We start from the raw sequence: 13,251 nt of genomic DNA, 5'->3' as shown, positions 1-13,251 counted from the left end.
TTAAGGAATAATCACAAAGACTGATGCTATTCAAATATATAATGTGGGTGGGATTATGCGGTGCTTTCAGAGGATGTAAAAGATCAGAATGTGACAAAGGAAAATAGGTGGTTACAAATATATGTAGGGTTCAAGCAGTTTGGGATTTCAATCAGTGATACTTAAACTACTGGAGTAAAATCTTCAAAGTCTTAGTCCTGAAAATAAGAGGTGTCAGAAGTTAAGGGTCCTTACATCTGGATTCTACAGGAAAATCTTACCAGATGTCAAAATTGCAAGTAAGATATAAACAGTGGGGAAAAGGGGGAAAAAAACTTTAAAAGTTCTCTTCTGCACATCTTTGAAAATCTAAATGAACATAAGGTTTCAATCAATGCCTCTTTTTCTGAACAAAACAGCGGGAAACTCCTCAAAGGAGTCCCTGTAGATTTACTTGGAAAAGATCAGTAAACGCTAGTATACTTATGACGTCTCAATCACATTTGTTCTAGTATTACCCGGAGTGACCTCAATATATTCACATACTGATCTAAACCTTTACGCTGGCACAGCATCCCACTTCAGGTTAAGGTATCAGCATCGTTGTAAGCATGTCCTCATTGTAAGCACTTTCTGGCTTGATCGAGAACCTCATTTAATGAGAAAGTAACATTCTGACCCATCTGTGTTCACTGAATATTAATGGTCTCTTTCCTGGTTCTGATTATGGCACAGAACAGATATGATGAAAAGTGGGTAATAAATAATAGTATCATAGAACTGTAGAGTTGGAAGGGACTCAAAGGGTCATTTAGTCCAACCCCCTGCAATGCAGGAATCTCAACCAAAGCATCCATGAGTGATGGCCTCCCAACCACTGCTTAAAAACCTCCAATAAAGGAGAGTCCACAACTTCCTGAGGGCGTCCATTCCACTGTAAATAATTATATATATATATATATATATATATATATATATATATATATATATATATATATATATAATGGCTACCATTATTTGTTGTATATGTTTTCCAAGTGCTTCTGCCCCCAAAGGGCTCCCTTTCTTAGTGACTTTTCAGCACACCTTGCGAAAATGTTTAGCTTTATAGTGCCCTCTTTCCTATTACAATAAAGTGACAGAAGCTTTGTTTTGATCCAAGCCATGGGGTATCTAAATAGTTCAGTGAACACTTCTGAAGAAACTTTATTATTCCATATTATTTGATTTTCTAGTTGCCTTACAGTCCCTGTTCTAACTCATCCCCATGACAACCACAGAGACAGGTTGCTATCCTTTTCATATCACCTTACAGAAACCAAAGAAGACTTGTTCAAGGTCATCCATGAAATCCCTGTCTGAGCTGGGATTTGATTCAAGACCAGGGACCAATGTTCTTTCCACTTTTGCTGGTTATGTGACTGTTATAATCTCATTTCCAGAGTATGTTGACATTTATAATTTTAGATTGTGGTAGTGGGGGAAAGACTGTTGAAGATTTGGATTTAACAATTAAAAAGTTTTATGAACAGTGAAAACACACTACCTGTAGAGATGATTATAATTTGGGATAATCAAATCCAGCAAAAGGAAACCATACCTCAAATACTGATGTCCACTGTGTTTCAATATTACTGCAGGTGTGTAGGGCAGATGCAATGTAACAGCATTACATATCTGTTCAAAACTCCTTATACATCACCAATGATTTCTGATGGCAGTTGAGAGCACAACCCATTCCAAAGTGTTGTCACTCAATTGGGGTACGGGGGAGCCGTTGTATTGTGATACTCGAAGAGAGCTAATTTTACCGTTATTAAGGAAATTATCTGGCCGCTCAGAAGAAACTTATGCTAAATACCTTCTTGCCAATAAAGATCAGGATATCATCAGGTCTGTTGCAAAATTCTGTTTTATAGCACCAAGGACAAGACAGGCTGTGGTGACAGTGATGGCCAGCGAATGAGTACTGATTTTAATCTCTGGGATACAGATTTTAGCTGAAGGAGTGTTATTTTTAATGTAAATAAGTTTATAGGGAAATTTTCATTACATCCGCTTCTTCATGCAGATGTGACATAAGTTGTTGTTGTTGTTAACTTTGCTGTGTGGTCTTTGACAGCAATAAAGATTGATTGATTGATCTGGGGTAGGGGAGCTTTTCCAGTCTGAGGGTCACTGTCCCTTCTGTGAAACTTTTTGGGGGCCACATGCGGCATGAACAGCAAGCAGAACAAATGTAATTTTTATATATGTACAACAAGCTAGTTTCTTCTCTCTCTCTCCTCCATTCAAATAATCAATAAGCATTATCAGAGTTCATTCTAGCCAGGTTGTAGGTTACTTCACTTGGGTTGTGAAGGAAGGCCAATGCGGGGTGTGGCCTGGGGAGAGCTCTTTTACTGTTCTTTTGAATAATGTCCAACACTTTGGTACTCTTTACCTATATGTGTTCTAGGAAAAAGTATATCAACAGTAGAGCAATAATTTCACTTCACAAGTCTTAATAATGATGCTGCTGTGCTGGTATAGACTTTGTAAATGTCATTTTATCTCAGCACCATTTTGTCAAATTGTACTGAGGTTTTTACGTTGTATGTCATCTGTATTTCTCGCAGACAGTCTGCTGCCTAGTCCATGAGTTGCCATATTATGCTTGTGAGTTCAATTTATTTGTCTCAGCTGAAAGCATTTAAAATCAACAGGGGCACATCAGCACAGCTTTCCAGTCTGCCGACATCAGTTTCTGGTTGAACCTCTAAAATGTCAGCACTGTTGAAATTACTTCTGAGTAGTCATTTAGAGGACTGCAACTTCCTTTTTAACCATGTAAGCTCTAGACCTAACACACACCATGATGCTAGCGCTCAAAATTTGAGTTTCTAAGCTTTTTGAGAACGACCTTTGACAACCTGGCACCTTCCACATCTTATGGACTACCATCTCCAACAGCCCTAGCCAGCATGAGTTGGTAAGGCTGTCCTTGTGTTTCCAGCAGATAGAACATATTACACTAGCAGTAAATAGGAACAGTAAATGAGCAAAACACATAGTACTTTCCAACTTCCAGTGCCCATATCGCCTATGCCGAATTGTAAGGATGACAATTAGAAACACAAGGTAAAAGATGTATTGGGAACTGCACTTTCAAACTAGCAGACTAATGAGCAAATTAATTAGTCTTTAAATGCTAATTTGTACTGCTAGACAAACATTTGTTATAGTTAAGAGCAGAAGTCAAGGGAAAATGTGTCCCTCCTATGTTCCGTATCTCTGCTTGTGACCTTGAATGAACTCTATACAAGAAAACATGTGGACTGCCCACATACAGCTAATTTGCAGCTGATAAGCAAGCATAATCATTCAGAGAGAATTTGAGAAAAGTGGACTCGAAAACTTGACTGAACTCTGAATCAGAAATGTGAAATGTTTTGGTAACATTTTTGTTGTTGAAACAATGACAGATGAAACTACAATTTCTGGGAAAGCTAAACAGCAACAGTTAACAAGTACAGTGGTACCTCGGGTTACATATGCTTCAGGTTACATACGCTTCAGGTTAAGAACTCCGTAACTAGTCTCATATGTATAAGTTATTTAAAGCAACAAAAAACAACCACTAAGTAGACCATTGGACATGGGTCAGTGACGATGATACCAATGTAACTATGTTGTCAAAAGAACTGGTCTTATATGTGATCTTGGCAACAAGTACAGTAATTGCAACTCAAGGGAAAACAGCTAAATATCTACACTGGACGCTTGGTACCACTTACTCTGGACTAAATCCATAGTGGAGAAAACCATGCATAATCTGAGATTTTGAAAAGGACTAGAAGCTCCAGACACGTTTTATGTGATTTGGCATTTCTTTATGACATACACAGCAGAATCATCGTCACAAGCCTGGCAAATCTGGAACTAGACTTGATGATCTGATAAAACTGATAATCTTTACATGCACTTCATATGCAAGTCCTCACTCTACGTGCCTATTTCTTAGTTTTGTTCCTCATCTTTTAATTTTTGTCTGCTGTTATAATATAATGAAAAGGTTAACAAAAAAGAAAAAGAAGATAAATCACTGCTCATTCTCATTGGTTTAGAAATGGAAACTGCAGCATCTCCCTGAAAGACACTGTGTCTGTGTTAATTGTTTTTTAAAAAAAATCTGACGACAAGCAGCCATTGGTCAAACGACATGGTAGCAAAGGAGGTGAAAGGTCACTAGTTGAATCATTAGATTAAGACATCCATTTACAGCACACAAGTAGCATTACATAACGGCTTTACTTCTCATCACTGTGAGCAACTCTTATTTGTTTCCCAGAATAATAATATCTGGATGATTCCCAGGCTATAATCATGATTCCACTTGAGTTCTAACATTGATTACTGCAGCAATAGGAGTGATTCTTTGGTGTTTAAGAATGCGCAACCAGGATGTACATCTGTGCGGGTTCCTTCCTGTGCTTATATTTGCTAACTTATTTTTAATTACCGGTATATAATAAATCCTATTTGTGAAACCACAGGAATGAATTTCCTGGTGACATTATAGTCTCTCCAAAGCCAGGTAAGCTACCTGCAAAATGTGTAAACCAGCAAAGTAAAAACAAGCAATGTGACTTTTTATAAAGAGCGGAAGGTATCAAAATGCACCTACAAAGGTCAGGCAGGCATCTGCACAATTTACGATGGAAAAATTCCTACACGTGTACTGGCATATTAATGATTTTGTTAAGTACACAACCTCTGTTACTAAGATGGTCTCATGTCTCTGTGGTATGAGACTCAAGAGTCTGGTTGAGCTTGTATTCAATTAGCAAAAAGGCTGTCATGATTTCTGGATTCAAAAGCCTGCTCTGTCCTATTGATAGCAGGTTTATCAGGCCCCACATGGATTCTTAAACTCATTATCTTCTAATTTTTTAGGGTTCTAAGTTCTGCTTTATGTCAAAGGTTCTTCTGAGAAGAGGAATAGCAAAAACCTGTCTACCACCTAGGTCTTAAGTATCAACTTTTGGTACCTTAATTCTTGAAGATGTCCTAAGGGAGAAAAGGATGTTGTTTTTAAGAACTGCATCAATAGCCTATCTGAAGGCTTAATTACATTTTTGATGGTGGAGAAAATTAATTAATACCTGTATAGTTTCATGGGAAACTGTGTTACAGTTGGCCACGATCACAATATTATTACATTTTTTGATCACCTTTCCTCCAGGAGCTCAAGGTGGCTTACATGATTCTCCCCCTCCCCATTTTATCCTCACAACAACCCTGTGAGACAGATTAAGCTGAGAGACAGACTGTGAATGGTCCCAAATCACAGCTGAGTGGGGGGTTTGAATTCTGGACTCTAACCACCACACTAAACTAGATTTGAAATATTTCATACGTAATTTTACATTAAAAAAAATAGTCTCCATTGCTACTGGGTGGCCTTTCAGGTGGAGTTCATTTTCAAATACTAACATGCCACATAAATGTGATATTCATCCATGCAGCTTCCCTTTTCCCTGTAGAGAAGACTACTTTGCTTTCTAATCAATATATATTATGCAACCTACTTGATAACATTCAAGTGCACTTCACAGACGTATCTTACAATCCTACTAACACACATTAAGGTTACCTTGAAGACTGGCCCTCAGTTCAATTTTATTAGCATTCAAGAACATACATCAAGCAGTCTCCAACCTTTCACATATGAAAACAGGGGAATTCCTGTATTCAAATGAATGGGGCTAGAGTCTATCAGCCCAGTTTAGGCCAATAGTAGGCTGGAAACAACAGCAGGCCAAAGAAAATCCAGGCTTAAACATGCCAAAATCATAAAGTGGGAAATAAAAGCACAGAGAAGCAGGTGGTTCATTTTATTAACAAAAGTTGCAACCCATGTAATTTGGATTTCATTTGTCTCAGTGGAAACATATGTTTGGGCACCATCAGAATTATAAATATACATTATCTCACAAATGCTTTACAGAGTAGCATGGTAGGCATAGTCAGTTCCTTTGTGATGCCTGCTTCCTGGGCTTTAGCTACCGTGTGTGTTTATTAGTACAAAAAAACAAAAATGATTTAAAAATCAACAGGCACTTGGCTTGCTATCGCATCTCCAGGTGAGAAGAGTGAGAACCATGTTGAAGGTGCATCACAAAGAGTCCACCTAGAGCAAGGGGAAAGAGAAGGCCTAATTCTACGAATCTCACTTATGGAATTTCTTAGGGGGAAAGCATATTTCTAAGAGGAAAGTATCAGATTCACTATGATCAAAGTGGCTACCTGGCAAAGCTAAGAATCCAAATCAAGAATCTGCCAGTTATTCTGTACATGAAATACAAAGGGCACTGACTACTGGTATTTTGGAGCCTTTTCAGAGGAATGTTTTACTACTTCAGGGTAAAACTGTAAATATTTGTGTAAGCTTCCCAGGGCCCTTCAGAATAGCCCTATCAATTAGTCTAAATAAGCAGTTGTGTGCACATAAAGGAAGCAAAGGTTTCCATTAATGACATTTACAGTACATCTATATCTTCCATCTCAAAATGTTCCAAATGGATATAGACAGGACAGAGTGAAAGAAAATGGTGCATCAGGTCAACATCTGTAATTTTATTGCTGTTGTTAAGTTATTAACCACCTTAAGTACAGTTTCTGTAGAAAGGCAGAGTATAAATTGTAACTAAGTTATGAAGGAGGAGAATTACACTGAGTACATTTCCCTGTCCTACTATAAACATAGGGACACGGATGGCACTGTGGTCTAAACCACAGAGCCTAGGGCTTGCCAATCATAAGGTCGGCTGTTCGCATCCCTGTGACGGGGTGAGCTCCCGTTGCTCGGTCCCTGCTCCTGCCAACCTAGCACTTTGAAAGCACGTCAAAGTGCAAGTAGATAAATAGGTACCGCTCCGGCGGGAAGGTAAACGGCGTTTCCTTGTGCTGTTCTGGTTCGCCAAAAGCGGCTTAGTCATGCTTGCCACATGACCCGGAAGCTGTACGCTGGCTCCCTCGGCCAGTAAAGCGAGATGAGCGATGCAACCCCAGAATTGTCCGTGACTGGACCTAATGGTCAGGGGTCCCTTTACCTTTACTATAAACATACATTAAAATGTTATTACTGCATTTAGTCCACCCCAGATAGGTCACTTTAGTGTTGCAAATGCAGCAAAAGCCACACGGGAGGCAGCAGTTATGAGTTACCAGTCTCTGCAGCCACAGTAGCTGATATAATTCTTCAGTGGTTTGACTTTACCCTCAGAGGTATGGTTGTCTCTCAAGACAGACAGATGCCAACAAAAATTTGATGCTATTCTTGGTAATCCATGAAGGTGTCAGTGGTCTGGTTTTCACATAAACCATTGGTTAATATTATGTATGAACTTTGCCCAGCAAATTAACTATGATTTATTAGCTATGGTTAAGGCTTGCTTGTTAATCAAGGTTTGCTTGTTGATAAACTTTAGTTACAGTTAACCGTAGCTTAGCATTTTGAGAACCTGGACGTCCTCCTTACCTATGGCTAAGGAGCTGTCACCACTCAAAAGCGACAAAAGCTGTGATGGAAGAGTGAAAAATTATTATTATTATTATTATTATTATTATTATTATTATTATTATTATTATTTACTGAATTTATATACCATCCTAAACCTGGAGGTCTCAGGGCGGTTCACAGAACAAATTCAAACCACTCTCAAGCCTTGATTGCTCTTGCTGCTGTTTTTAATTATTATGTGATGTACAACCTGAGGTTTAACTCTGGTTAATATTAACTACGGTTAACGTTTACCATGGTGTTGTTTTGTGTGAACCAGGCCTGTATCTGCTAGTCACCCAACCCTCATTACTAACAGACCATAGGGAGGGGCTTTCTGGCTTAGCATTACAGTCATGTGGCTACCCCTTGGCCACAATGATGATGATATTTACTTTAGTCAAATATGCAGGGGTTCCACATCACTGGCCACTACCTATATATTCAGATGCTTGGTAATTGCAATCTAAACGGAGTATTTAGAATTGCACTTTTAGTGATTTGTTACAGGTTGAGGGGAAACAGATGGGATCAAACAGATGGTGCTTCAAGAATATCTTGAAACTCTCAGACCGTCAAGACGCATAGGTTCTCTATTTTCAGCAAGTGCTCCCCCATTCACGGGACTACATAACCATAGTAACGAGCCTGCTGACTAGGTAACACTCAAAACCTGTCTGTGCTAGAGTCCACAGAAAGAGTCCTTATCCCTCTATTCTTCATAATTACTTAAAACCTTGCACAATTAGTCTTTCCTTTTCTCCCCATTCATTCTAACCGGCAAATACGAATTCAAACATATTTTTAAAAGGTCTAAATGTCTGCAGAAAGAACAGAAATTGTTAAGCACAAATTGTAAGATTTTTTTGGGGGGGTGGGGAGAACCCTATGGCAATCATCTATTTGTTAAGACTAATGCATTTGGTGCATTAGATTTATGCCTTTTGCTTCTTGTGTTTTGTATTTGAATATCTAGAGCACACGAAGCCAACATAGTGTCCTCTAGATACGCAACTGACCATGCTAGCTGGGCCAGAGGAGAGTTGGGAGTCCAATAATATCTGGAGGGCAACACGTTGTCTACCCCAGTCGTAGGGATTCTTCATGCTTGTTTTAATTCTGTTTCTCCAAACAGGATTTCCTACACCATTGTGCTAGTATTTATATTTAAAAGATTAGCTTTCCCCCCATCACACATAACACACTGACAAAATATGCTCTCTGAAACCTGAACAGGAGATGGTTCACGTAACTTAGATCTAAATCCAAGTGCAATGTAGTTATTATAAATTAAGACTTCTCCCATGCCTATTGAAGTATTTGAAAAAGTTGTAAAGTACATGTATAATGTGCATGTTTTACTTAAAAGCTAGGATTTAAAGGCTATATTTGTGTACAATACAGGAATTAAAGATGGTATCCAAAACAGACCTGACTGCGGAAACAAAGAAACCTGTACCACCTTAGATTTACCACTAGGAGTCAGCTTTGCACAGGTCAGAATGAGCACCAGGCTCTAATGTACCTAATATATGAAAAATAGTGAATAAGCTAATAGTACTGTGCATTTAATTAGAAACTTTTTTCACACAATTCTGTTGTCTTCCTAGGACACCCGACTGAGCTCTCTTTGCTAAGAAAACTCTTGAAGTCCTCATCTGGGAGAATTCATATGCCAATTCAGAAGCAGGTCATGTCCACAACTTCGCTTAAATCTGCTTGAGACAGAATGCACAAAGTTTGCTTTGAGACTAAGTAACTTGCCCAGTCTGGTACAGGAACAGTCCTGGGACAAAAACTGGTCATTTCAGCTGCAGAAAACTCTCTTTGCAGGGAAGAATGGGGGTGCTTAACTCTCCCCCAGTCAGGCATTTTCCTCCTGAAATTTTCTCCAGTTTCTACTTATTCCTGGCATTAGTATTACAGATTGGTGCTGACCTCACAAACATAGGTACAGAACTTGCCGGACCGGGGGGCGGGGGGCAGCATTTGGGAGAAAAAAATGTGGCAGGGATAAAAAAAATCCCAACCTTTCTCTGCAACGAGAAAAGACTTTCCAACTAATGATTACATGTCCAGGTGTCTTCTAAAAGTCAGATAGTTCTTCATTTCCTTGAAATCTGATGGGAGGGCATTCCACAGGGCAGGCGCCACTACCAAAAAGGCCCTCTGCCTGGTTTCCTGTAACCTCACTTCTCGCAGTGAGGGAACCACCAGAAGGCCCTCTGAGCTGGACCTCAGTGTCCGGACTCAAAGATGGGGGGTGGAAACGCTCCTTCAGGCTGTTTAGGGCTTTAAAGGTCAGCATCAACACTTTGAATTGTGCTCGGAAACATACTGGGAGCCAAGTTCTTGATGGTTACATTTGACATGATGGCCAGCAAGCTGAACAAAACATTGGACCTATACTGCAACCCCAATACTCTACAAAGGAAAGGTTATTCCTAGGAAGAACACTCTTGTTCCAAAACCCTTTTCCATACGAGTCTCACTAAAGCAGTAAGTTACTTAGCAGCAGCTGTTACATGAGCACACCATGAATGTATGTGTACTAGATCTAGCAGATTATGGATGCAAGTACATTATCCCTCTACTGAATGCATCTCTAGCCCTAACTGCTACCATAGGCATTGCCACAGCCTCCACAGCTCCACTCTCCATGGCTTCAAGGTTTCTCCTATCCAGGGGCCGATGAGCTCTGGCATCATGAACAGTTATTAGAACTCCAAACGTGCACACATACACAAGCATATATTTATAATGGAACAATAATTATGAAAAAAAAACTTTGACAAAGGTGGCTGAGCCACCAAGTTTCTGAAGCTGCTCTAACCCTGATCACAGCGAGCCTTCTTTACACCCAAAAATAAAAATGTGGAATATTGTCTATTAAGTTTTATGAACACTTTGGGATAATGCATGTGACATCATCACTGATGTTGTCTGACATGCTTTAAAAAATCCTAATTAAAAAATGTCAAGGCTGCTAGAGTTGTTTCTTAGAACGGGTGATTTTATGTACACATGTACAGGCAAAAGTGGGGCTCAAAAGCATGAAGGGCAAAAAGTATAATTCATGACAACGCAAGATAAACTGAAAATTGTCACAGGCTCTTTTTTGCTTTTTTACTTCTGCTTTTTTTGTTCTTGTTGCTATTTTGCCATTTCTCTCTCAATACCCATATTCTTTTCTATATGTACATACAATAATAATAATAATAATATTTATTATTTGTACCCCGCCCATCTGGCTGGATTTCCCCAGCCACTCTGGGCGGCTTCCAACAGAAACCAAATACAACAATATCAAACATTAAAAACTTCCCTAAAAAGGGCTGCCTTCAGGTTTTTTCTGAATGTCAGGTAGTTGTTTATTTCCCTGACCTGTGATGGGAGGGCGTTCCACAGGGCGGGCGCCACTACCGAGAAGGCCCTCTGCCTGGTTCCCTGTAGTTTTGCTTCTCGCAGTGAGGGAACAGACAGAAGGCCCTCGGCGCTGGATCTCAGTGTCCGGGCTGAATGATGGGGGTGGAGACGCTCCTTCAGGTATACAGGACCGAGGCCGTTTAGGGCTTTAAAGGTCAGCACCAACACTTTGAATTGTGCTCGGAAACGTACTGGGAGCCAATGCAGATCTCTCAGGACCGGTGTTATGTGGTCTCGGCGGCCACTCCCAGTCACCAGTCTAGCTGCCGCATTTTGGATTAATTGCAGTTTCCGGGTCACCTTCAAAGGCAGCCCCACATAGAGCGCATTGCAGTAGTCCAAGCGGGAGATAACCAGAGCATGCACCACTTTGGTGAGACAGTCCGCGGGCAGGTAGGGTCTCAGCCTGCGTACCAGGTGGAGCTGGTAGACAGCTGCCCTGGATACAGAATTAACCTGCACTTCCATGGACAGCTGTGAGTCCAAAATGACTCCCAGGCTGCGCACCTGGTCCTTCAGGGGCACAGTTACCCCATTCAGAACCAGGGAATCCTCCACACCTGCCCTCCTCCTGTCCCCCAAGAACAGTACTTCTGTCTTGTCAGGATTCAACCTCAATCTGTTAGCCGCCATCCATCCTCCAACCGCCTCCAGGCACTCACACAGGACCTTCACGGCCTTCACTGGTTCTGATTTGAAAGAGAGGTAGAGCTGGGTATCATCCGCATACTGATGAACACCCAGCCCAAACCCCCTGATGATCTCTCCCAGCGGCTTCATATAGATATTAAAAAGCATGGGGGAGAGGACAGAACCCTGAGGCACCCCACAAGTGAGAGCCCAGGGGTCTGAACACTCATCCCCCACCACCACTTTCTGAACACGGCCCAGGAGGAAGGAGCGGAACCACTGTATAACAGTGCCTCCAGCTCCCAACCCCTCTAGCCGGTCTAGAAGGATGTTATGGTCGATGGTGTCAAAGGCCGCTGAGAGATCCAGCAGAACTAGGAAACAGCTCTCACCTTTGTCCCTAGCCCGCCGGAGATCATCGACCAGCGCGACCAAGGCGGTTTCAGTCCCATGGTGAGGCCTGAATCCCGATTGGAAGGGATCCAAATGGTCCGCTTCTTCCAGGCGTGCCTGGAGTTGTTCAGCAACCACCCTCTCAATCACCTTGCCCAAGAATGGTAGATTTGAGACTGGGCGATAGTTGGCCATATTGGCCGGGTCTAAAGATGTTTTTTTAAGAAGCGGTTTAATGACCGCCTCTTTCAGCGGGGCTGGGAAGGCTCCCTCACAGAGGGAAGCATTCACCACCCCGCGCAGCCCATCGCCCAGCCCCTCCCGGCTAGCTTTTATAAGCCAGGATGGGCAAGGATCAAGGAGACAGGTGGTTGGTTTCACTCGTCCAAGCAGCCTGTCCACATCCTCGGAGGTAACAGACTGAAATTGATCCCACGCAACTGGACTAGACAGGACTCTGGCACTCTCCCGCCCTGGCCCTGCTCCCACGGTGGAGTCTATCTCTTTCCGAATCTGAGCGATTTTATCTGCAAAAAACTTTGCAAACGCATTGCAGGAGATCTTGGGGTCCCTACCAGGCCCCGATGACGAAGGTGGCTCCGATAGATTCCGAACCACCTGAAAGAGTCTCCTGCTGCTATTTTCCGCAGATGCAATAGAGGCGGTGAAGAAAGTCTTCTTCGCCGTCGCTATCGCCACTTGGTAGGCTCGACGTTGAGCTCTAACCTGTGTTCGGTCGGATTCAGAATGGGTTTTCTGCCACCGGCGCTCTAGCCGTCTCAACGATTGTTTCATCGCCCTCAGCTCCGGGGAAAACCACGGGGCTGTCCGGGCTCCATGCAACCGGAGAGGGCGCTTCGGAGCCAAACAGTCAATAGCCCTGGTTAGCTCCACATTCCAGCGGGCCACCAGGGAATCGGCTGAAAGGCCATCAACATGGGATAAAGTATCCCCTACCACTCTCTGGAAACCATTTGGATCCATTAAGTGGCGGGGGCGGACCATCCGAATTGGTCCCACAAAATGGGATAACACTTCCATGCATCTGATGGGAGTGCACAAAGTGTATGAAGAAGGGGATTCTAGTGCACAAAAGCTTTTGCCACAATCTATTCGTGTTCAACGCGCCACAAGCCTTTGTTGTTTAATATGTCATGGAGAATGCCATGCTAGAAATCTTCTCCCTACAAAGCCCAGTGTGTGTGGGGAGCCTTTTCAAATGGGAAATTGCTCAAGCATTCCAAAGTGGTAGTGATTCTCCAAAGGGCTGTACCAATGGT

At 41.9% G+C, this 13,251-nt stretch overlaps 1 protein-coding gene across 9 annotated transcripts in view; it reads right to left on the bottom strand.

Annotated features, from left to right (window-relative positions):
* Positions 1-13,251, bottom strand: part of HIVEP1 (HIVEP zinc finger 1) — a 90,146-nt gene that overhangs the window by 29,709 nt on the left and 47,186 nt on the right. The window lies entirely within an intron of this gene.

The sequence above is a fragment of the Lacerta agilis genome, chromosome 7, assembly GCF_009819535.1.
Source record: "Lacerta agilis isolate rLacAgi1 chromosome 7, rLacAgi1.pri, whole genome shotgun sequence".
NCBI classification, from domain to species: Eukaryota; Metazoa; Chordata; class Lepidosauria; order Squamata; family Lacertidae; genus Lacerta; species Lacerta agilis.
The sequence above is the reverse complement of the archived record's forward strand: the minus strand, read 5'-3'. Positions and strand labels throughout refer to the sequence as shown.